The following is a 27,116-nucleotide window of genomic DNA, read 5'->3' on the forward strand; positions in this document are numbered from 1 at the left end:
CTTCATCTGCTGTGGTTAAGTAAACTTCCTTTTGTTATGGGTGCCACATTTCAATTCAATATTTAATCTAAATGGGATGAGCCTGTATTAGGCTCTTACCACAATATCATGTCTTACTTAAATATATATAAACAAATGAGAGGATCATGTAATTAGTAATATGAACTAGAGGCCTTGAGCTTAGGACCAAAGGTGTGATATCATTGCCCAAGTTTGGGGTCTTAATAGAGATTGAGAGTTCCCTTGAATGGTGAAAGGGTTTGTGATTGCCAATGATGATTGAGAAATGAAGATTAACAGTTTTTTGAATAGTGAATAAATTGATATACATCCCTGGGATTTGAAACTGCTCAGGATTTATTATAGATGGCTGCAAAGTGTACAGATTAAAATCTTTGCTCCTATAGTAGGTAATAAAAATAACTTCTATCTCTCAAAATAATCAAAGGACTAATAATAATAGTAATAATAATAAATTAGTTGGCAATTGTGTACCTTAGAAAAGGGAAATAAAATTTAAAATTAACCTTGACTATTTAATTTCCTATAACAGGAAAAAATGATATAGAGACACATAAAGTAGAACAATTATGCTCAGCAACACAATAATCCAAATTCAGGGTGTATAATCATTGGTTGCACACAAGTAGAGATATTGGATGTTGAAGTTAAAGTTAACCACAAGACGAAAATGAATCAGCTCTCTACTACTCCTAGGGAGGGGTTGAGGTAAAGCTATGAGAATAGATGATATACACAAAGTGCTTAGCTTTAGTATGTATATATTATTCCAACTTATAATTTTGTATTGGTCTGTGCTATATCACCCACTCTAAAAATAATTTTGGATGTGAAAATGTGAAGATGACATAGTAAAATATATCAAAGATGAATAAAACAATGGAACATATATCCTATAAGGAAAAGTTATACTATTGAGACTGGTGAGCCTAGAGAAGAGAATATTAATGGAGGATTTGATTTTCATCTTCTGGTATTTCTAAATGAATGAAAAGAAAAACCTGCTAGAGTGAAAGAAAATGGTACATTTTATTCACAAACCTTGCAAGGTACATCTTACAACATACGGGTACCTCACACCTAGGCGTGAGGCATGAATTAGTCTTGGAAATCAGGTAATTTATGGTCCTCAGCAACTCTTTCCCCTCCCTCTTGGATTTTCATAGGCTCTCAGAGTTTGAGTTACAATCTAAAAGGTCCACCCAATTCCATAATATGCCCCTAATATGATCCCCCCCCCACATCATATGATGCATGATATGCTAATGACCTCCAATCATCACAGGGAGTGTGTGGGTTAATATTCAATTACCTAATTGCACAAACTCAGTAGCATTAGGTCAAGATCTCTAGGTTACTCTCAACAGGTTAAGAACTGGTTTGGGGTTTGCCATCCCTGGAATGGGATTAGGAAAACTCTTCCAGCCTTGTGATTGGCTGGGCCATTCCCCCTTTGTAGTGGATTACCAAGGGGGTCCCCTCCACACCCTGTGAAGAACAACACCCTACATTCCTCACAACACTGCCCTTTTCTTCTTAATAACAACTTGGTCTTCACACTTCACCAGCAGTGTCTTCCTCAAATTGTTTTAACATTAATTCACAGTTCTCATCCTTAATAGGACTACTAACTTTCTCAATTAATATTTTTACCTCTTCATTAGAGACATAAACGCATCCTATTTTACTGATAGAATTTTGTACTATTCGAGTTATTAACTGGATCACACATGAAAGACTCACAGATAAGAGGATTATCCCACTTAGGGCCAATAGTATAATTCCCAGTAACTGTTTCCACCATGAACCAGTAAACCAATTCATCCAAGAGGTACTAAATGGGCTTGTCCAGGTTTGGACTGGAACATGTGCCAAGTTTCTAATATCTCTAGTTATCTTCTTTACCACCTGCCCATTATCATCTGTCTTTAGGCAATAGCTTAAGTTCAGTTTACCACAGCCTCCTCCTTCCTTGGCCAACAGGTAGTCTAGTACCAATCTATGTTGAATACTTGCCTCTCTTGTTTGATCAGCCAGCAAATCCAAGACACTAGCTGTGTGATTGGTAATTTTTCCACTAAAGCTTGGAGTCTCAGTCTATTCAGGATATAAATTGAGGTTCTATAGCCCCAAGTCCCATCCTGTGCCCAGGTAGCAAGCCCTTAAGTCTAGGTAACAACTCCCTGACCAACTCTTTGGACAACTGGGTTTAGGCAGTAGTCCTACAAATCCAATAACGTCCCTCTAGTGCTAGTTGGTCTTCCAGGAATATAGTTTCTGAAAAATGGATAATACTGTTCCTCCTCTTTACTTCCAAGGGGCCCTCTTAAATAGGCCATATAATCATCATGATAATAGGTACATTTCCAAAGTTGCTGTACCTCCTTCCACTGCAAGTTTTTATACCAATGTCTTTAGAAAGGTCTTCCTGGCTCCAAAACTAATCAAACTAAATTCCTGATTTTGTGCCATTGGATCAACCCCCAAAATAGCTAATATACCTAGTGATGTTCCTTAAATTATCTTTCTTGCAAATGGCCATTTCAACACTTTCCTTGCAAGTCCATACTAACTCATAATCAGTTTCCCTTAACAAATGCCCCAGTTTGTTCATCTTTACAAGGGATCCAGGTACCATCATTAATCTCACATGAGTCTGAGGCCACCTAATCTCTTAAATTGTACAGTCTTGAATATATGTACCCTGCTTCTGGACATGTCCAGACATTTGCTACTCCCCAGGCAAATATCCTGGCCAGTCAGCTATAAACAATCATCACCCTGAACTGACTCAGTCAGACTCAGTCACACGCCACTGGTGTCTGTCTCCTCTGGATCAGAATCCTGTGCCACAGTGTACCTCTGACCAGGGACTAAGAATCTAGGCCAGACCCAGTAGTACCCAAGGCCAATTCTCAAACTGCTGTGAACTATGGCAACTCCAACAGCCACACCAAAAGACTTGGCATTGACTTCTGCCAGCTAGACTCTCCTCCCACACTTACTAACACCCTGTTGTCTAAATCAGAGATAAGACTCACTCCCTAGATAAGTTATACAGACTCACATAGATATAATAATGCCACCCAATTATCTCCCTTTTTCTCTCTCAATGGAGAACATTTTCACCCTGCCTCCCCTCCTCCTTTCCATAAGGAGAAGTGAATAAGTAGGGGTATCACACTTGCAGAGTCAAGGGGAAGTTACAGATAAACAATGTATACATAGGTGAGAGATGGTGGAGGTAACTGGCCCAGTGTCTCTCCTCTCTTCTCTTCTCTTCTCCCTTGGAGGCATCCAATGTCCTTCAGCATCTTCTGAATCTGTTCCAAAAAAGTCCTCTCCAGCTCTGGTGACTCCTCGAGACCTTGTCTTCTGGTAGAGAAACTGCTTAACATCTTATTCAGATCAAAACACGTGCTTCCATCACTAAACAATGAGATTCTGGAGCTTATTACAATTTACATTTTGACTTATTGCCATATTGACACACATACTTCACTTTGAACACAAACTTTCATTACTATTTTACTACATGAGCAAACTCACAAGCTTGAGTCAATGTGATCACTCACTGGGAGTTTGCTCCATATACATACATTCAACAGTCATCTTTGTTCTAAGAATACCCAGCATCTGGCTTAAAATAAAACAATTTTAACCTTTTCTCTCATTACAATAACAACTCAAATATCCTTAACCAAAATGATTTTTTTTCCCAAATATTCCCATATTTCCTTTTCCTGGTATATTTATCTAACATACTCATTTCCTCAAACTAGAACTTGAAACTGTAATTATCCTAAGAATTTCCCATTCTTCTCACCTAAATATCCCCTCTAATACAAAAACTAAGGAAACTTAATTCCTACCTTAGCATGTAGCTGATAGCAGGTATCAGAGCCAGACACCTAACCCATCTCTGGCTATTAGATCTAATTTACCTAAAAATTTCCAGGACATTAAAGGAAATTTCCTTTATGAGTATTGAATATCAGTGTCCAAGCAGAGGTCACATGGGTAAGTCAAATTTCTTGGGCCAGATTTATTCTTCCAGGTGAGATATTATCCAAATGTCATTTTGGGGAAATCAAGTCAAAGGGGTCCAACCTCAGCCACACTGCTGCCCCTTCCACTGCCCATCCCTGTCATCTGACATCCTTGGCCCATTGGCTTCCTTGGCTCCAAGAACATGACATTTACCCAGTAACATTTCTTTTTGTTGACCATCCTGGTATCTGACATAAGAGAAAATTAAAAAGTCCTGTGATCTAAAATAGTTGTTTTACCTAATTAGAACTTCCAGTGAATGCAATTCACTAATTTCCAGTCTTAATGGAGGCCCAATTAATGAAACCCCTACCTAAAGCTCTGAGTATCCTTCCTGGGTCTTTCTAACTTATGACTGGCCCTACAGGCCTGTCTCCTACCTCTTACTAGAGACATCCCTTTGTCTGAAATCACATCTACTCCATCTCTATATAAAGATGACATATAAGATTCCCCTTGGCTAGAGAAACCTCCTTCTAGCCTGTTGTATCTTACAACAAATAAATGCCTCCTTTGTCCAGGAGATTGCACAGAGAAATATAAAATTCTCTTGTGTTTATCTTTCCTATATTATTATAGTGCTTTTACTTCAAAGCAAGCAACCACTGCTTTGGAATATACATATATAGATCCAAAATATTCCCAATTTACATGCATAGCTAGAAACTTCTATACATAAACTTGTTTACCTATTAGCCATCCTTAACATACAAATGGTTATTTTTCCTGAGGCAATTGGGTTGAATGACTTGTCCAAGGTCACACAGCTAAACAATCACTAAGTATCTGAGGTCTGACATGAACCCAGGTCTCCTGACTCCAGGGCCGGTGCTCTATCCACTGCACCACCTAGCCGCCCCCTAACATACAAATTACTTTTCAGAATTCTTTAAAACTGTTAAAACATCTTAGGTAAACATCTTAAATTTCCAACATGCGTTATTAATTTCATTATAACAGAACAGCAATAAGAGTAACAGAGTAACATACAAATTACTAGATTGTACAAAGCAATCCCTCCATTATAACATTATTCATGAGCCAACAGGTCTATCCCAGAAAGGGTCATACTTTTTCATATTTTCCTTATTGCCATTCAAAGCAATACCTTAATCCCAGGCTTTAACAATACAGTATTTAAATAACATATTCATAATATATAGTTAAATACTGCAAATATAATCTCCTTACGGTTACAAAACAATCACATAACTGATAAACACTCACATAACTGATAAACACATCTTATTCATCAACAAGTTACCTTACAATAGGGCCCACGATTGCAATTTGTTTAGAGCCCCCATCAGCTGCCTGTAGTTACCAAGAGAGAAGTCCACATTCTTGACTTCTTTAAAATTAAACATGGGGGCGACTAGGTGGTGCAGTGGATAGAGCACCGACCCTGGAGTCAGGAGTACTTGAGTTCAAATCCAGCCTCAAACACTTAATAATTACCTAGCTGTGTGGCGTTGGCAAGCCACTTAACCCCACTGCCTTTCAAAAAAAAAAAACCTAAAAATAAATAGATAAATAGAATTAAATTAAACATGCATTGTTAATATACATTAACCACAAGATTCTTATTTTTAAACATCTCATTTCCCTTAGAACAAGAGCAAAATGAATATCCCATGTTCTTTACACTTTTGTCTCTTTACCCAAATCCTCAGAATCCAATGTCATACATGATACATTTAAACCAATGCAATTACAACTGAACTTCCCAACAGTTTAGTTTGATAAAAACTTTAGAGTACCTTATACAGAGACTCCAGCACTCACATTGCAAAAGCTCTATCCAAAATAACAATACAATTGTTAGCATTATTAAACTTAGAGTTTTTTCCCAATAGAAATCAGTAAATATCCCTGATAACCTAGGTATTTCTCTTCTTAGTAACACAATACCACTTTTCTTTAACCCAAAAGTATTACAATAGTTTAAAATCCCAAACTAATTTAACAATCTAAGTTTTAATTCCTCCCATTCTGTACAAATTTTGTCAGAATGTTACAACACTAGTATTTCCTCTTTTAAACCCTCAGTGCGCTTCCCAAAACTAGTTCAGAAATTTTAAAAACAATGAGCATCATCACGGGCCACATGACCAGCAGATATTCATTAAATGTGATTTCCTTTCAATAAAGAAGTCTCTTAACCACTGGATCTTAGATATTTTTTCCTTTCCCAATCACATATCCCATCTGTGGAGGGGTCTCCTTCCCTTTAAGGCTTAAGCACTTGAGTTCTCCTGTCTATCCTTCCCCTCTCTCTATGGGTGGGTGGGGCACTTAGGTAGTATCAGTCTAGGGTTCAAGTCTTAACAAGATGGTAGATGGGATCAAGATCACCACGTGTCCACGTGTCCAACCCATCACCACGTCTCCAACCCAGGGAGAAAGCATGGGATCTTTCCCAGACACTCATAAGGATAAAGTCTTCACTCCTAGAACTTCTCAATCCTTCCTTTAAAGGTTCTTTCTTCTTTTAAACTCTTCTGAACTCTAAAATACAGCTTTTTCTCTTTATGAATCTCCCTTCCTTCCCTTAACTCTACACACCTTGCACAGCTATCACTGACTCAGTGTGGGAAGGGCTGATTTCCACGTGGGGACCACTGCACACTACTTCCTTCTCCCCCACATTCTGAAACTCCTGGGCCCAACTCCCAGCTAGCCCCCTTTTAAAACTTAAGCTACTTCCTCAGACCCAGAAATACCTAAAACAGACACGTACACAAGACAGGACATAGAACAAATACACACACTCCCACGGGAACATTCAAACTCACTCACACAGCATTGGATCCAATTGGTTTCCTTAATTTAGAAAACATTTCTTTTTCTCCCCTCTCCAGACTTTCCCTTTCCTCTTGGATCCCACTGTTAGCCTCCTCTCTAGGAGCCACCAGAGGATCCCACCCATTTCTTTTATCTTTTTCTAACTTGCTTAGACATAATTTAGCATTCCCAATTATCCAGCATACTGTATATTCCACCTCCTCTTTATTTAAAGGTACCTTATGGTTCACGTTCATCAGACCCAAACCTTGGCCACCTAGTTGTTGGATGGGGATTTGTGGCCATTCAGAACAGCAGTATCTGATGAACTTACTCTTCTCTTGACCCTGGACAGAATCCTCGCTGTCCCAGCTAGCTCATTTCCTACCCAAAGGCCTCTCCTTGAGTATTGGATGGGGGGGGGGGGGTTCTTCCTCCCCTCCCTGAGGCACCTTTTTGATCCCTGGCCTCCCATCTAGGACTTCCTTTCCTGGAATTGTCTAGAATCAGCCTCAAAAGATAAAAACTGAAGTTTCCTTACCTTTCTGGGTCATTTACACAATTTTCCATCACTCTCTCCGTCAATGGCAGGGTTTCAGGTCCATTCAGAGATCCATCTGAGGGAACCCCAGAAAAGAAACAGGGATCTGGCTTGAAATCAAGCTATAAGCACTCCTTCCCCTGTCACTTCTGGGGCTTCGTCAAGGGGTTCTGCAGATCCTAGAAACAAGCCCCCAAATTGTTATAAATGAATGAAAAGAAAAACCTGCTAGAGTGAGAGAAAATTGTACATTTTATTCACAAACCTTGCAGGATATACCTTACAAGGTATGGGTACCTCACCTAGGAATGAAGCACAAATTAGTCTTGGAAGTCAGGTAATTTATGGTCCTCAGCAACTCTTTCCCCTCCCTCTTGGATTTTCATAGGCTCTCAGAGTTTGAGTTACAATCTAAAAGATCCACTCAATTCCATGATATGCCCCTAATATGATCCCCCCCACATCATATGATGCATGATATGCTAATGAACCCCAATAGTCACGGGGGGGGGGGGTTAATACTTAATTACCTAATTGCATAAACTCAGTAGCATTAGGTCAAGATCTCTAGGTCACTCTTGACAGGTTGAGAACTGGTTTGGGGTTTGCTATCTTTGGAATGGGATTAGGAAAACTCTTCCAGCCTTGTGATTGGCTGGGCCATTCCCCCTTTGTAATGGATTCCCTAAGGGCTCCCCTCCACACCCTGTGAAAATCAACACCCTACATTCCTCACAAGGTATATATGAAGGTTTTTTATGGTGAAATTGCCAACCATCTGTTCTCTAAGTGTATGAAAATTTTATTTAGAGAAAATGGATTTAATTTAAAGAATGAAAGATTACAATTTAATATAAGTAAGAACTCATTCTTTGATAAAAAGCTAGTATAGATTCCACCCCTGAAGATCTTAAAGAAATTGATAGATAACCAAACCAGCTGACATGAGATTTTTCTAATTTTATGCCTCTTTATGTTCTAAGTGATCAAAACATGAAATTTTGCCTCTTAAACATCTTTTGCTTCTTTGACAAAGCACATTCAATTAGTAAATTGTCACTAACATTTAAAAGTGGAGAAATATTACAATATAAACCCAATAATAGGAATGGCAAGGAACTTCCCAACCCTGCCCCATGTAATACATCATCTATTTAACATGGAAGATATATGAATGGGATAGGATTGAATGACATTACAGCTACTATCCCTGTAAGGGGGGGGGGGGGGAGGAAGGTCATGGCCAAATTACAAATGTTTATAAAATAAATTGAACAATTTGTCATTGTTGTTAAGCTTTGGCAAGAATATGGGGGAAAGAATATAACTTTATTATAAATTCAAGGGTATAATGGAAAGTATATGCTAAAGATAACAGTTTCAGCTGGAACACTGGACTAGCCTTATAATGAGAGGAACCAGAAATGACTATAATTAAGGAAGGTTTGGAATTAATGGTCACCCCTTGAGACTTAAGACAGATGTGACTATTTGCTTTGCAGGCCTTATAGGGTTAGAATTGAGATACTATCAGGGTAAGAATACTATAGGGATGTCATTATAAAGATGGAAAGTAATGTTTTGTCTGTTTTAAAAAATAAACTTATTAAAATGGCAAATTTAATTTAGATGCTAAATCATAAAGTCAATAGTTGGGGAATAAATTTTATAAGTTCAGAATCACCCAATGAAATTTCAGTGCTATATTTGTATCTTTCTACTTTTTTGATTATGTATTTTAGGGTTCACTTGCTTATTTTGTTTGAAGGTTATAGGAGCTTCTGAGTATATGAAGAATGTTGATTCAAATATTTTTGTTATAATGATCTAAGGGTCTTGAAGAACACCATTAACCAGTTGGTTATTGCTATAAATGTACTAATTTCTTCATAGTAAAAACAAAAACAAATATTCTGTAAACATGTGAGACCTCTGTATAGATAATCATTTTTTTTTGTTTTGGAAGAATATCTTCATTATATACCATATTCCCAAAAACAATGTAATAGTCATTCCTATAAAGGGAAAACTTGTTATAAAGGGAAAACAAAAATTTTGATGACCTACATCATTTGCTTGAAAAGTTTCCCATTGGGAACAACTTCAATTTGATTGAATTTTCATTTTTATCATCAACAATTTGAAAAGAGAAGTATACATCAGTATTTGACATCTATTTAGAAATTTGTGTGGTGCTCCAAAAATGATCAGTAGAAATTGCACAATCCAAAGTACCCATAGAGGAGCAATTTGGAAGTAAAAGAATTCTAATGTTTTGAAATAAAGTGGATATAAAAAAATGGTAACTGACATATGGCAAAACAACACAACAAAATAACTGATATATCAGGGCTCAAATACTTTATTTTAAAGCTCTAAGAAATACTTTGAATTGGACAGGGGGTGGGAGTGGAAAGAAGAAGTTGGAATTTAATTTATCACCATCTCTGAATTACTCTCCCAAATTATACTTGCATTCTAGGGTTGTATCCCTAGAGGGACAACCTTGGTCTAAGGTTCCAACTCTACTGTTGTAAGCTCAAAGCTCCCACCCCTGTTTCCCATTAATAATCAGACAATGGATTTAATTGATTCTTATAACAAAGTCATTCAAATGATTTATTGAGAACAATAGTTACAAATTATCTCACTATAAAACTGGACTATACTCACAAAAATGCAGCAGTAAGCAGTTAGCACTTGTAACCAAGGCAAGTCACAACTCCAGTACTGGAGTTGGTCTTGCTGCCATTTCTTTCTCCCAAGAGTTATCAGTAAAAGTTACCCTACTATTCACCTCAGTAGGCTCTTCTGAGGAATGCATCTTTGCAGGGCACAGTATTTCTAATGGTATAACACCTCAACTGGGCTTCTTCCTCTTAGTGATGCAAGGGAATGATGAAGAGAATTGTGAATGTAGAAATTGGATGGAAATGTAAATTGACTATCACCCACTCTTGAGATATAAATTGACTACCATTGATTCATTATTTAATGTAAAATTTGTCTCCTGATCTCCTTAGGCTTCACCTTCTCCCCCTCCCCCATCTCTCTCTCTCTCTCTCTCTCTCTCTCTCTCTCTCTCTCTCTCTCTCTCTCTCTCTCCTCCCCCTATCCCTATCCTTTCCTATGTATTGTGACTTCTTTTAATAAATAATTCAGGTTTAATCATAATTTTCATGACATGGAAAGAATACTCAACAAGATACAGTCTTGATTCTGTTCAGTACAGTTTCCCTGCCTCTATGTTGCTCTATTGTTGTCAATGAAATATAGAGATAAAGACAGAAGATCTTAAGGCCACTGAAAAGATGAAAGAATTTGAGTGCTCCCTGGGATGTTTTTTAAAACTGCTCAGAACTTTGTTACAAATTATTACAAAGAATACAGGTTTGAAACTTTTTCTCCTCCCAGAGAGTCAACAAGCACTTTAGCACAAGGTGAATAAAAAAAGGCTAGTCATGGTTGCTTGGTAGACAGAGACTGAGAGAATTATTAATGTAGAAAAATTTTAATCAGAAACATTCTGTAATTTTTCAATGCTATTAAAATCTTGCTAATTGTGGAAATGAGGAACAGCAAGCAACCAGTATAACTGGACCATAGAGAAAGTAGAGGGGGGAAATGTATTAGTAGACTGGGGACAGATTGGGAAGCATTTTAAATGCCTTATAAAATAGTCTTTGATAATGGAGATAATAGGAAGACTCGAGTTCATTGAGTTGGAGGGAATGACTTGGTCAGTCTTTAGGAAAATCATTTCAGTGGAGGAGAGACAGAAGTGAAATTGTAATCCACTTATGGTCACAACAATGTTGTTTCCCTTTGAGTAATCTACATCTTTAATTCCTAAGAGACTTTGGTATCACATGACTTTCAGCCATATGAAATCACATAGATAATATTAAAAATATTGGATGTTTTCTAGAAAATTTTGGAATTATTAAACATACTGTACAATTTCCATGAGCCATTCAGTCCTCTCTCATCCTTATATTCATCCTTATATTGGTTTATTGTCTATCATAGACTTTTACATTGATGAAGATGAGTTATGCCTATAATGTATCCAAATACCTACTATCATCTTTATAATAGACATTCTTCATCCACTTAGGGGTTTTTTTGGGGGGGAGGGAGTAGAGGGAGTATAGATAAGGCAATATTTGTTGAATGATCTTGGATTTCATTTAGGAAATCCAAGTTTTGATGCAACACCAATATCATCCACAAACAAGAGCATCTGGAGGACTTCATCCTTTATCAATATTATTTATTTTATTTATTTAAGGCAATGTGGTTAAGTGACTAGCCCAAGGTCACTTTGCTAGGCAATTATTAAGTGTCTGAGGCTGACTTTGAACTCAGGTCCTTCTGACTCCAGAGCCGGTGCTCTATCCACTGCACTGCTCTATCTAACTGCCCCAGATCTCATTCTTTATAGGAAATTTCTTCTATTTGGACTATATTATGATCATTTATTCTTATTTGTATAATTATGAAAGGGAATATCAAAGATTAAAGGACAGTAATGATAGTACCATCAAAGGAACTACAGAGCTACAAACTGCAATGTAATCTGCATTTATAAATATAGAAACCAAAGTAAGATGAAAATTCTATCAACTATTATGCAATTAATATTGAACTAAAAAGAACTATAATAAACTATAACAACACAATTCCTTTTAAAATAAATTCTTTGATTCTGATTTCTGCATAATGATTATGATGTTTCCATGGCATTTCCTTATGAAAATGAGAAGATTGAGTGATAAATTAGTTATTTAATTATAAGGGATTTTCACCTACTCAGTTTAGATACCTCTACCCATAAAGAAATTATATATATATGTCACTAGGTGACTCCTTGAGATGGTAACAGATTTTCTCTAAATATTGAAGCTCATTTCTCCACTTGTTTTTTAGAAAAATTATATTACATAAATACTTTCTGGTCAATGCAGGAAGCAAGCTTATCTAGATTTCTTATGTGTTACTTTCAAACTGTAAAGAACAGTTATACAGAATTTGAAAATATAACAGCCAAATAATATTCATCATAATTTGTATTTTATTTTATGCTTATACATATGCATTTTTTTAGTGTGGAAACCAAACCTACAACTGAAAACTATTTCAACATGGAACTGGAACATTAAGTAGTCCAGAGGCCTCCAAACAACCTAGAATACATTTTGGAGATCCAGGGATATATAGATATTGCTCCTACCCACACCCTTTACAGATGAATTCCAGGAAACATTTCAAGTTTATTCCTTCTGTTTTGAGTTTTGTAGCAGTGTTCCCACACTAGGTATTACCGTGTAAATAATCTGAGTGAAAGTTGTCATTATTCTATGCAGTGGTTTTAAGATACTTAACATACAAATTCATTTTTAATTATTTATTTGATTAAGTATGTTTGTAACTTTTTACATTACAAGGTATGAATGAGAATGTGGCATGTGTAATTTCCTTTCTCATATCGCACTGTTGCAGATGAGAATTAGGTTCCACAATTAAAGATAGAGATCAAGGATTACTGAAAAACAAAGGAATTCGCATGCCCCCAGGATTTTAAAACTGCTCAGGATTTATTCTACTTTGAAAAGTATACAGATTAAAACTTTTCTCTTTCCTGAGAGGGAGAGTGAATAACAGGCTAGGCAAGGTTGTTTGGGAGACTGAGACTGAGAAAGAGATAAGGAAGGAAAGAAAGAGTAGACAGGAGAGCTGACTGGGCCCGAGATCAGACTGAGCCCAAGCCGGGGTCCAGCTCAGGTTTTTATAGCCTTGCCCATTATCTGGGCAATGAGAGAAAAGGGGAAATCCCTCTCCCCTTTCATGACCAAAACCAGGTAGAAGGTTGGAAGCTGGGGGTTAGGAATAAGGAGACAAATTTTACATTAGGAATGAGGAGATACGAATATTACATTTAACAGTGGAACAATAAGAGTCAATTTACATCTCAAGAGCAGGCAGCTTTCTACCTTTAACAAAACCCATCAGCATAAAAGTTTACCAAAATCCATTTCCAACTCCAAAATCTCCCACATTCACAGTTCTCTGCATCAGCACAACTCGACTTGTCTCCAAGCTTCCTTAGAAAGGGACCTTTTTACTGGGTTCTTAACTCATTGGCTATGTTTGAGTTAGCACTACTAAAGTTTAGAACTTGCATTGTCATGTCCTGCTTCTCTGAGATAATTGTCTTTACTCCACTTAACTCCCCTATCACTCTCCTCACTCCTCTGAGCTCTTACTCCACTGCTGAACCATTAATCTGTAAATAAAGATGGATTTGATATTGATTCCTTGAATACTCCGGCCCCACACTTTTAATCTGCTGCAGTTCTCATTCTCTGTCTGTGTCTATCTCCTCCTTCCACTCATTCTTTTAATTGGAACTGCCTGAAGCTTGATGCTATTAAATGACTAAGTTTAGGGGAAGGTTTCCATGAAGACCCATGAAGACCTTAGTTATTAACTTGGAAATGAAATAATTGAATGTACAAGCCCCAGTCCCGTTAAGCATTCCTAAGTAAACTGAGAAATTTTAATTTTGTTATAAAGAATATAAATAAATAGATTTAACAAGGTAAAAAAAAGAACTTGCATTGTCTTTCAGAATTTTAAAATAAATGGTAAACTAATACTTCTTTTTAGTTTTTAGTTTCTGAAGTTTTACAAGGTTATGTAGAAACATTCCATCTTATGTACTAAAAATAGACAAAAGAGTGCTGTCAATATTGGTGTACTGTCATGTGAATCTATACTGGTGAAAGCAACCCTTTGTTCCCCTCATTAAGATCTTAATGTCCTTTCCTCATTTGTTACTTTCTGCATCATGCTAATAAATAAAATAAATATAAATACAAATGAATTCCAGGATCAACTTTTATTGCATTTGGGGGGTGAGGTGACCAATTATCTACTCAAAACTATTTGACCCCCAGTGATGTGTTTCTTTTCCCTGTCAATGTTCATTCAAAACAAAATACATTAAACATTTAATTAAACATATATGATTAAAATCAATTATTGGGGCATCTAGGTGGCATAGTGGATAAAGCACCGGCCTTGGAGTCAGGAGTACCTGGGTACAAATCCGGTCTCAGACACTTAATAATTACCTAGCTGTGTGGCCTTGGGCAATCCACTTAATCCCATTTGCCTTGCAAAAATCTAAAAAAAAATCAATTATCAAGAAAAGTTACAAGAAAGATTTTTTTCTATACACCAAATTGGAGAAAGGACAAAAATAGGAAATACATGTGCCTAGGACAACACATACATCAGAACACATATAGGGAACACAGGTGGCAAGCCTACCTAGGGAAGAAGTGTTTGTGTGACCAAGGTTCACATAAGGCTTGGGCAACTCATACCTCCCTCTGCAGAGCCATGGATGACCTCAGGTGAGGTTACTAGGAGAGCTGTTTTCTCCACTAAACTACGTTCTTCTGCTTCTCTGCCATACGGGTTCTACTAGGTATTTATACTGTTCTCTGTTGGTCCTCACTGAGATATGACAAGGTGAATGAAGGTCTTAGTCATGAAAAGCTCACAGTACTAATATATTCCAGATTCCCTCTGGGGCAGTTTGGGGTGATGCATATTGTGGAAAATATGACTTCCTATTGCCTGAAAGAATGTTGATTGCAGTGCTGCACATCTGCCTGAAAGTTAGTTCCAGATTTGTAAAAATTATGAGGAAAAATATTTTAAATGGGATTCTAAATGGTTAACCACAGCCTTCCAAATCATAGATAGATATGAAAGTTGGTCCTATCATGTTCCTGATCTTCATAGTCTTCTATTTTAGAGACTACTTAATGAAAGAGGAGCAAAATCATTGTATAAAATAAATTGTTCTCTTCTGTTTTAAGATCTTATCTTACTTTCAGATGCATATTTCCTACTATATTCTTACATGCAGAACTTCTACTTGCTGTTTTACTTGCTTTTTGATATTTGTGGTGGTCTTTCATGTAAATAGTATTTGGTAGGAAAAGGCTATGTTGATAAGTGTAAACTAAGAGCGATCCTTCCATTAAAAGCATAAGAGAAATGGTTTTCCTTGTGCACCTAGACTTATAGGCCTTTTCCAGAGCAATCCAAGAGAAAGCAGATGGATATAATTCTGGTCCAATAGCTTACTTTGAGACCAAAAGAGTGATTACCCAACCTCAGCTATTTCTGACTTTGCCTGGCTCTCCCCCAGCTATCACACTGGCAGTGCAGGCATGGCCCTTCTCCTACTCTTTTCAAAGTCAGGTCAGACTCCAAATCATAACCACCAATGCCACCCACAAGTTACTTCTATCTATATACTAAGAAAACCCACACGCATAACTTACACTATTTTTTTTTCAGCTTCAGGCTACATATAGCTATACCTAAGCATCTAAGGATAGTCCTTAATTATGCAATCTGTTTTAAATCGGTTGTTCTCTTCTGCTATCTTCTCTGATTCTCTCAGTTTAACCCTATCTGCATTATTATCATAAAATTCATCTTAATTCTAATTCAACCCCTGATCTGGGCAAATTATTGTCAAGGGTTCCATTTTTTAAAAGCCAATTTAAAAAAAGTTTTGAAATTAAGTCTTCCCATTACATCCCCCTCCCCCAACCCCCCCCCCACACACACACAAACCCTTTCATGCCCTAGTCTTCAATCTAAATCCCACTTCTTTTGGGATTTTTCATTTTGTAAAGAGTCAATTGACAAATAATATAAGTGACTTGAATTGGAAAGTTAACAATAAAAATACATGCATAATCCAACAAATAAATGATCTGTCCTTGACAATTTGAAATATGGCTACTTTGATCTCTGCTTTCATATAATTACAAAATTTTCATGTTCAAAGAAACTAGTCTAAATTCCTTCTCAGACAGAAAAAGTATTGAGGTTCAGAGAAGCTATTGAATAACCTAAGATTGCACACTTGTTTCAATATTTATTACATAATTCATATATCATGTCCTTTTAGATCCCAAAACTAAAAGATGTATGCACCATTTTTCATTGCTTCCCCCAAAATATCCCTCAAATATTCAAATTGATCTGCAATCTCACCGATCCAAGTATTCCTCCAATGATGCAAATTACATCCCATACATGCCTACCTAATCTTGTTGCAACTCTTATACATACACTGTCATATGTTAATGACAAGGTATTCAACAAACATATTCTAAGTCTGTCTTATTTTCTCCTAACATAACAGGGACAGCACTTGGGCCCTTGGACTGATCATTTCTTATCATTCACTACCATATGACTAGCCAGTCTTCCCCTATCAAACATTTCCCCAAAGTTATTTTTCACTCTTATTCTTCCAATTTCCCTGGTATATATTACAGTCTGCTCACACCCAACATGCTTTTCCCCCACCCTCTTTGTAGTTTTTCATTTTCAGTTCTTCAAAGACTCTTTGACTCATAACCAGACAACAACACTGGTAGAATTATATTAAAAAGATATAAAAAAGATAATAAAAAATTTTCAGGCGAAACTTGGGAACACAAAAAGGAACTTAGGAGTTTCCTGAGTCAATTTCATGTCCTCTACCTGTTTAATTCATTATTTGTTTGCAGTCAGTTTCCCTACACACAGAAATTTTGAGGGTCAAATTTATACTTCTTGTCCTGAAGGACAAAATGTTTGGTGAATACTCTGTTTATCAGAAAAATGTATTTTTTTTCAAACTGTTAAAATGGAAAAAACACTAGAATATTCTCATACCTAAAATTGCAGAGTGGATGGAAATGAAAAGACTGTCTTCAGTAATCATAGCTAGTGTCAGGTATTTATTTATCTTATCCTAGAACCTAAAAATAAGTAGGAGGTCAACAAGTTCCGAACCACAGATGAGAGGACAATAGAAAAAAAAGTCAGGGATATATTCCAGTTGCTTGTCAGAAAAAAGTAATTATTTTTGTCAAAATTAAATATTTTATTAGAAATTAATCTTAGAGACTTCCGGCCAAGATGGCGGAGAGAAGACAGGCATAGTTCTAAAGTCTCCTGATCTCTTCCCCATCTATCACACGAAACAAACCTCTTAAAAGAAATCCGAACCAGGAAACCCAGAAAGAAAAGCCAGGAGAGGAAAATCTAGCTCAGGATTTGTCTCCCGCAGCAGCCTTGGCTGAGTACCAGCAGGAGAGTCTGAGCTCTGAGGGAAGATCAGCCCGGGATCAGCCAGATCAACAGATGAATTGGAACCGGGAGTCTGAGGGCCTGAGAGCCGGACCTGCTGGATCAGCGGTGGGGCTGGACAAAGGGGGCTTGGGTCTTCGGGGAAGCAGAGGCGCTGGTGTTGGTGCTGTCCCCCTGTTGCTTGGGGAAGGGGCTGTGGGGAGAGGTCTGGTGCAGGACAGCTATGGACACCATCCCTGGGCTCCTCGGGTCTGAGAAACTCTGAGCCCATGCCTCCATTGCACTGAGGCCTCTTCTCAAACAAATGCAAATTACTTCTGCCTCAGGCCCAGGTGTGTGAGCAAAAGAACCAGCTCAGCTAAGGAATCACCTCAGGCCAGGGTGAAGCCCACCATTGATTGAAGGCAAAAGAATTCAATAGCTCCAATTCCCTCCCTCAAGGAAAGGGAGAAGGCCTCACAACCAAGGTCACAGACACTCCAGAGAAAGCAACCAGCACCTCCTAATGGCCCGCTAGAGAAACTGCACTCAGTAAAGCCTTTAGAGATCCCAAGCCCAGGTGAACCAGCCCCACCCAACTCAAGGTCTTAGCATAATGAAGAAGCGTCAGCAGAAAGGTGCATCCATAGAAAAATTCCTGGAAGAGAAAGACCCCAACCCAGAGAGACCTGGAACATCTGAGGAGAATACAATCTGGTCTCCAGCACTTAAAGACTTCCTTGAAGAAATAAGGAAGGAGTTTAAAAATCAACTGGAAAATTTGGGGAAGACAATACCTTGCAACAAGAAAACAAAACCTTAGAAAGTAGAATTGGACAATTACAAAATGAGAATAATTCTCTCAGATCTTCAAATGAGCAAACGCAAAAAGAAATTAATTCTCTCAAAACCTCAATTGGTCAAATGGAAAGCTCTTTCAAAAGTAGAATTGACCAATTGGAAAAGGTTAATGAAGAAAACTCCTCCCCCCAAAAAATAATGGAGTCTACAGAAACTAATGACTCCACGAGACAGCAAGAGTCAGTTAAACAAAATCAAAAAATAGAAAAAAATAGAAGCAAATGTGAAATACCTCATCAACAAAATCACTGACCTCGAGAATAGATCGAGGAGGAGCAACCTGAAAATTATAGGACTTCCTGAAAACATTGGAGAGGAAAAAAGCCTGGACTTAATATTACAGGATCTAGTGATGGAAAACTGCCCTGACATCATCAAATCGGAGGGCAAAGTACTTATTGAAAGAGTACATCGATCCCCACCAGAAAAAGATCCTAAAATGAAAACACCAAGGAATGTTGTGGCCAAACTCCAGAACTATCAGATAAAAGAGAAAATCCTGCAAGCAGCCAGAAAGAAACAATTTAAATATCAAGGAGCCACAGTAAGGATCACGCAGGACCTGGCTGCATAAACTTTAAGGGATCGAAGGACCTGGAACGAAATTATTTCAAAGAGCACGGGAGCTTGGAATGCAGTCAAGAATCTACTTTCCTGCAAAGCTGAGCCTTCTCTTCCAGGGAAAAAGATGGACATTTAATGAAATGGAAGAATTCCAAAAATTTCTGATGAAAAGACCAGAGCTAAACAGAAAATTTGGATATCAAACAGGAGGTTCAAGAGACACATGAAAAGGTAAAAAAGGGGGGGGGGGGCAGTAAAAGGAAAAAAATGCAACCCAGTAAGTTGAAACTGGCTATATCCCAGCATGGGGGGGGGGGGGGAGGGGAATAGACTCTCATAAATCCTGAGAAATGTAACTCTAACAGAGAGAATATACCTAGCCAAAAATGATGGACATCCATGACCTATCCATGAGACTGATATCTAATGGGATGTAACTGGCTTTAACTCCACTGGGGAGAAAGACTCTAATAACTCTCAGGAATTTTGGCTCTATTCAACAGAATATACTGAACTAGAAGGGACAGACACTCAGAATTTTCTATGACTTAGATAGAATGATCTAAAAAAAAATACACTACCTCCCTAAAAAGGGGGACAGGAAAGAGACGGGAGGGGAGGGGATTGAATGGGACAAATCTCATTATACTAAGAGGTACAAAAAACCTATGGTAATAGAGGAGAAGAAGGGAGTAGAGGAGAAACACCTGAATCTTCTTCTCATCAGACTTGGCTTAAAGTCAACCTACACATACTCAGTTAACTTATAAAACATCTAACCTTTCAAGTATTAAAAGGGGGAAAGGGGAGAGGAGGATGGAGAAAGGGAAGGGGAGTGGGGGAAATAAGGGGAAATAACAAAAGGAAGGGAAGGGAACAGGGAAAGGGGAAAGAAAGGGGAGGGTGTGATATAGGAGGGCAAACACACTGAAGGGGGTGGTATTCAGAAACAAAATACTGGGGAATATGGATAAAAGGGGGAAAGGGGGAAAAATACAGAGGGAAGATAGCACAGAGGGCAATAAAGAATTAGTAATCATAACCTTGAATGTGAATGGGATGAACTCTCCCTTAAAACATAAGCAAATAGCAGAATGGATTAAAAACCAGAATCCTACAATATGCTGCTTACAAGAAACTCATTTGAAGCAGAGAGATACATATAGAGTAAAGGTAAAAGGTTGGAGCAAAATATATTTTGCTTCAGCTGAAGTAAAAAAAGCAGGGGTAGCAATCCTTATCTCAGACAAAGCAGCAGCAAAAATAGATAGCCTTAAAAGAGATAAGGAAGGAAACTTTATACTCCTAAAAGGTACCATAGACAATAAAGTCATTTCAATATTGAATATATGTGCACCCAGTGGGACAGCACCCAAATTCTTAGAGGAGAAGCTGAAAGAATTACAGGAAGACATAGACAGCAAAACTCTACTAGTAGGAGACCTCAACCTCCAGCTATCAGATCTAGATAAATCAAATCATAAAACAAACAAGAAAGAAATTAGGGAGGTAAATAGATTGTTAGAAAATTAGATATGGTAGACTTATGGAGGAAACTGAATGGGGATAGAAAGGAATATACTTTTTCTCTGCAGTACATGGAACTTATACAGAAATTGACCATGTACTAGGACATAAAAACCTAATGATCAACTGCAGAAAGGCAGAAATAATGAATACATCTTTCTCGGATCACAATGCAATAAAAGTCATATGCAATACTGGGCGAAGGAGATATAGACCCAGAGCAAATTGGAAACTGAATAACCTCATCTTAAAAAATGAGTGGATCAAAAAACAAATTATAGAAAGAATTAACCATTTTATACTAGATAATGATAATAATGAAACAACATACCAAAACCTATGGGATGCATTCAAAGCAACTCTCAGGGGATATATTATAGCTCTAAATGCTTATATGAATAAATTGGAGAAAGAGGAAATCAATGAACTAAACATGCAACTAAAAAAATTAGAGAAAAAACAAATCAAAAATCCCCAATCAAATACCAAATTAGAAATTTTAAAAATTAAAGGAGAAATTAATAAAATTGAAAGCAAAAAACTATTGAATTAATAAATAAAACCAAAAGTTGGTATTATGAAAAAAACCAATAAACTTGATAAACCTCTTGTCAATTTGATTAAAAAAAGAAAGAAGAAAACCAAATTGCTAGTATTATAAAGGAAAAAGGTGAACTCACCACCAATGAGGAAGAAATTAAAGTAACAATTCAAAATTATTTTGCCCAACTTATGCCAATAAATTTCATAATCTAAATGAAATGGATGAATATTTACAAGAATATAAGTTGCCCAGGTTAAATGAAGAAGAGATTAAATACCTAAACAACCCTATCTCAGAAAAAGAAATTCAACAAGCCATTATTGAACTCCCTAAAAAAAAAATCTTCAGGGCCTGATGGATTCGCAAGTGAATTCTACCAAACATTTAAGGAACAATTGGTTCCAATCCTATATAAACTCTTTGGAAAAATAGGGAAAGATGGAACTCTGCCTAACTCTTTCTATGAAACCAATATGGCACTGTAAACTAAACCAGGAAGAGTTAAAACAGAAAAAGAAAAGTATAGACCTATTTCCCTGATGAATATAGGTGCAAAAATCCTAAATAAAATCTTAGCAAAACGACTACAAGTCATCACTAGGATAATACATTATGATCAAGTAGGATTTATTCCAGGAATGCAGGGTTGGTTCAATATTAGGAAAACTGTTAGTATACTCAATTATATCAATAACAAACCTATCAGAAATCATATGATCATATCAATAGATGCTGAAAAAGCTTTTGACAAAATACAGCATCCATTCCTATTAAAAACACTAGAGAGTGTAGGAATAAATGGACTGTTCCTTAAAATAATTAGCAGTATCTATCTGAAACCATCAACAAGCATTATACTCAATGGGGAAAGGCTAGAGGCATTCCCAATAAGATCAGGGATTAAACAAGGGTGCCCATTATCACCACTACTATTCAATATTGTATTAGAAATGTTAGCATCAGCAATTAGAGAAGAAAAAGAAATTGAAGGAATTAGAATTGGGAAGGAAGAGACAGAACTCTCACTCTTTGCAGATGACATGATGGTCTACCTAGAGAATCCCAAGAAATCATCTAAAAAACTACTGGAAACAATTAGCAATTTTAGCAAAGTTGCAGATTATAAAATAAACCCCCATAAATCCTCAACTTTCCTATATATGTCTAGCAAGAAACAGCAGGAAGAGCTAGAAAGAGAAATCCCATTCAAAGTAACCTCAGACAGTGTAAAATACTTGGGAGTCTATTTGCCAAGACAGACTCAGAATCTTTTTGAAAACAATTATAAAACACTTCTCACACAAATTAAATGAGATTTAAATAACTGGGCAAATATCAACTGCTCATGGATAGGTAGAGCTAATATAATAAAAATGACAATTCTACCAAAACTAAACTATCTGTTTAGTGCCCTACCAATCAAAATTCTAAAAAATTACTTTAATGAGTTAGAAAAAATTGTAAGTAAATTCATATGGAGAAATAAAAAGTCAAGAATTGCCAGGAGCTTAATGAAAAAAATGTAAACGAAGGTGGCTTAGCACTACCCGATCTAAAATTATATTATAAAGCATCAGTCATCAAAACTGTTTGGTATTGGCTAAGAAATAGAGTGGTGGACTAGTGGAATATACTAGGTGTAAAAGCAGGAGAGGATTATAGTAATCTGCTGTTTGATAAACCCAAAGAGCCAGGCCACCTGGGTAAAAACTCCCTCTTTGATAAAAACTGCTGGGATAATTGGAAGTTAGTATGGAAGAAACTTAGATTAGACCAACCCCTCCCACCCTTTACCAAGATAAGATCCAAATGGTTACAGGATATAGACATAAAAAACCAATACTCTAAGCAAATTAGAAGATCAAGGACTAGTCTACCTGTCAGATCTATGGAAAGGGGAACAGTTTATGACTAAGGAAGAGTTGGAGAACATCACTAAAAACCAATTAGATGATTTTGATTACATTAAATTAAAAAGCTTTTGCACAGATAAAACCAATGTAATCAAGATCAAAAGAAAAGTAGTAAATTGGGAAACAATCTTTACAACTAATGATTCTGACAAAGGACTCATTTCTAAAATATACAGAGAACTGAGTCATATTTTTAAAACAAAAAGCCATTCCCCAATTGACAAATGGTCAAAAGATATACAAAGGCAATTTACAGATGAGGAGATCAAAGCAATCCATAGCCATATGAAAAAATGCTCTAAATCATTAATTATTAGAGAAATGCAAATTAAAGCTTCACTGAGGTACCACCTCACACCTCTCAGATTGGCCAGGAAGGATGATGATCATTGTTGGAAGGGATGTGGGAAATCTGGGACACTATTACACTGTTGGTGGAGCTGTGAACTCATCCAGCCCTTCTGGAGAGCTATTTGGAACTATGCCCAAAGGGCAACAAAAATGTGCATACCCTTTGACCCAGCAATATCACTACTGGGTCTATACCCTGAAGAGATGAGGAAAAAAGGGTAAAAACATTACTAGTACAAAAATATTTATAGCAGACCTGTTTGTGGTGGCAAAGAATTGGAAATCCAATAAATGTCCTTCAGTTGGGGAATGGTTTAGCAAACTGTGGTATATGTATGTCATGGAACACTATTGTTCTATTAGAAACCAGGAGGGATGGGATTTCAGGGAAACCTGGAGGGATTTGCATGAACTGATGCTGAGTGAGATGAGTAGAAAAACACTGTACACCCTAACAGCAACATGGGAGTGATGTTCAACCTTGAAGGACTTGCTCATTCCATCAGCGCAACAATTGGGAACAATTTTTGGCTGTCTACAAAGGAGAGTACCATCTGTATCCAGATAAGGAGCTGTGGAGTTTGAACAAAGTACAAGGACTATTCCCTTTAATTCGGAAAAAAAAACCCAGATATCTTATTGTTTGATCTGGTTACCTCTGAGAATTCTGTTCTCTTTAAGGATATAATTTCTCTCTCATCACACCCAATTTGGATCAAGGTACAACATGGAAACAAAGTAAAGACTGACGGAGTGCTATCTGTGGGGTGGGGATGGGGGGAGGGAAGCAAGATTGGGGGAAAATTGTAAAACTCAAATAATATCTTTAATAAAAATTTTTAAAAAAAGAAATTAATCTTAGGGGCGGAGCCAAGATGCCAAAAAGAGAGGACCGTCTCTTAGTTGCTCTGGAGCACAATTTATAAGCTAAGGATTCTAATTAAATTTTCGAGAGACCGAATCCACAGAAGGATGCAGTGAGATAGTTCTACAACCCAAAGTAACCTGAAAAAGAGCAGAAAGGCTCGGCTCCACGGGGTCGAAGGGGTGGCCCACTAGAAGGGTGGCCCACCAGAGCGAAGGAACGTCAGCCTCTCGGAGGCAACCCCAGGGTGCTGGGAGCTGTGGCTCATAGCAGCAGGGGCAGTTTCCTGGTCTACACCCCAGGGAGCACCAAGCACAACTTGGTGGAACAGCAGGGGACCTCTACCAGAGCGAGCTCATGAAATCCAGCCCTCAGGGCACACAGCAAGCAGCATGGTAGCCCAGATCCAGGAACCAGAAGCCAGTAAGCAGGAGCCCCCAGGGCATGAGTGCTGAGCCCAGGGAGGGGGAGAGGAGAGAGAATGTCAAGCTCTGTCCTCTGTTCCTGAAACAGGACCCTGGGGTTCTGACCACATTCAAATCCTGATCACAGTCTAGGCCCCCCATAGAACAGCAGGGGCCCCCCACCTCAGCCCCAAGGCAGAGGGGGTACACTTATGTTCATTCACAGAACAGGAGGGAAGACAGAGCCTCACACATGGAGATCCTTGTGGGGGGTGTCCCACTAATACTAAAAAGCTCAGGAAGCACCCCAAAACCAGGCACAGGCTGGGGAAATGAGTAAGCAGAGAAAAAAGAGGAACACTGTTGAGAAATACTTTGCCTGTGATCCCAAGAAGGATCAAAACACTCAGTCTGAAGATGAGGAAGTACAAGCTCCTGCATCTAAAGACTCCAAGAAAAACAGAAATTAGGCTCAGGCTATGATAGAGCTCAAAAAAGACTTTGAAAATCAAGTGAGGGAGATAGAGGAAAAATTGGGGAAAGAAATGAGAGAGATGCAGGAAAAACATGAAAATGAAGGCAGCAGCTTAGTCAAGGAGATCCAAAAAATGCTGAAGAAAATAACATGTTAAAAACCAGCATAGGTCAAATAGATAAAACAGTTTAAAAAAAAGTTACTGAGGAGAAGAATGATTTACAAAGCAGAATTGACCAGATGGAAAAAAGAGATAAGAAAGCTCTCTGAGGAAAAAAAATCCTTCAGATCTAGAATGGAGCTGAAGGAAGCTGCTGACTTTACCAGAAGTCAGGACACAATACTTCAAAACCAAAAGAATGAAAAATTAGAAGAAAATGTGAAACATCTCATTGAAAAAACAACAGATAAGGAAAACAGATTGATGAAAGATAATTTAAAAAGTATTGGAATACCTGAAAGTCATGATCAGGAAAAGGGCCTTGACATCATTTTCAAAGAATTATTACAGGAAAATTGCCCTGATATACTAGAAGCAGAGGGCAAAATAGAAATGGAGAGAATCCACTGATCTCCCTGAGAAAGAGATGCAAAAAAACAACCCCCAGGAATATTATAGCCAAGTTCCAGAACTCCCAAGACAAAGAGAAAAAATTACAAGCAGCCAGAAGGACACAATTCAAATATCGTGGAACTGCAGTCAGGATCACACAGGACTTAGCAGCAACTACATTAAAAGCTTGTAGGGCTTGGAATGTAATATTCCAGAAGGCAAAAGAGCTTAGAATGCAACTGAGAATCAACTACCCAGCAAAACTGAACGTCCTCTTCCAGGGAAAAAGATGGACTTTCAATGAACCAGGGGAATTTCAAATGTTCCTGTTGGAATGGTCAGAGCTGAACAGAAGGTTTGATCTTCAAATACAGGACTCAGGTGAAGCATAGACAGTGTGGAGGAGAAGAGGAAAATATGAGGGATTTAATGATGATGAACTACATGTATTCCTGTATAGAAAAATGATACTGATAATACTCATATGAACCTTCTCATTTAATAGAGCAGGTAGAAGGAGCTTTTATAGATGAAGCACAGGAGAAAGCTGAATTTGAAGACAAAATATGGTGTAAAAATGGAGTCAATAGAAAAAAAGGGAAATGTAATGAGAGAAAGAAAAAGGAGAGGTGGAATATGCTAAGATATCTCATATAACAAGATTTTTCTTTATTACAATGAGCTATTGCAATGATATGGAAGGGGGGAAAGCAAGGGGGAATGAGGGAATCTTTGCTCTCATCAGAGGTGGCTAAGAGAGGAAATAGCATATATACTCAATGGGGTATAGACATCTATAGTAAAAAGGAGAGAAGGGGGATGGGGGAAGGGGGAAGGGGGGGAATGTGAGTGATGGAAGAGAGGATGGACCATGGAGGGAGAGTGGTCAGATGTAACACATTTTCTTTTTTTACTTCTTCTACTTTTACTCTTTACTTTTACTTACTTTCTTTTACTTTACTTCTTGCAAGGGGCTAGGATTGGATGGCCTGTCCAGGACCATAGGGCTGGGTGGATACTGGGCCTAAGGGGTGGTATGTGGGCTTGGGGGCCTCTTGACCTCAGGGCCAGGGATCTGTCTGCTGTGCCACTCAACTACCCTACAGCAGAGACAGAGTGAAAGGAGAGAGAAAATATCATTCATGTTAGTAGAGAAGTACAAATGAAGGGAGTCGTGATCAGCAATGGCAATGGTGGAAAAATATGGAAGTAACTTTTGTGATGGACTTATCCTAAAGAATGTGCTCCACCCGTGACAGTGCTGGTAGTGTTAGAACACAGACTGAAGAACATTTTTTATTATTATTTTCTGGGGAGTGTTGCAGGGAAAATGGGACTAGGTGGCCTCCCTGGGGCCACACAGTTGGGTGATTGTTGGGTGTCTGAGGCTGGAATTGGACCTGGGTGCTCCTGACTCAAGGGCCAGTGATCTGTCTGCCACCCAGCTGCCCCTACTATTATTATTACTATTTTATTTTATTTTGGGTCTTTTTTTTTGGTTTTTGTAGGGC

The 27,116-nt window shown here is 37.7% G+C and overlaps 1 long non-coding RNA gene across 3 annotated transcripts in view; it reads right to left on the minus strand.

The window, feature by feature from the left end:
• Positions 1–850: 850 nt before the first annotated feature.
• LOC141506553 (uncharacterized) overlaps positions 851–27,116 on the minus strand; it is a 61,479-nt gene continuing 35,213 nt past the window's right edge. Inside the window, exons 7-8 of one of the 3 annotated variants that reach the window (XR_012473914.1) lie at positions 7,397–7,575; positions 851–3,396 (exon numbers count right to left, since the gene is read on the minus strand). This is a non-coding gene — a long non-coding RNA (uncharacterized LOC141506553). Of the gene's footprint in view, positions 3,451–7,396; positions 7,576–27,116 lie in introns of all 3 variants that reach the window. The other 2 variants (XR_012473913.1, XR_012473912.1) reach the window with 2 other exon arrangements.

This window comes from Macrotis lagotis, chromosome 1, assembly GCF_037893015.1.
Source record: "Macrotis lagotis isolate mMagLag1 chromosome 1, bilby.v1.9.chrom.fasta, whole genome shotgun sequence".
NCBI lineage: Eukaryota > Metazoa > Chordata > Mammalia > Peramelemorphia > Peramelidae > Macrotis > Macrotis lagotis.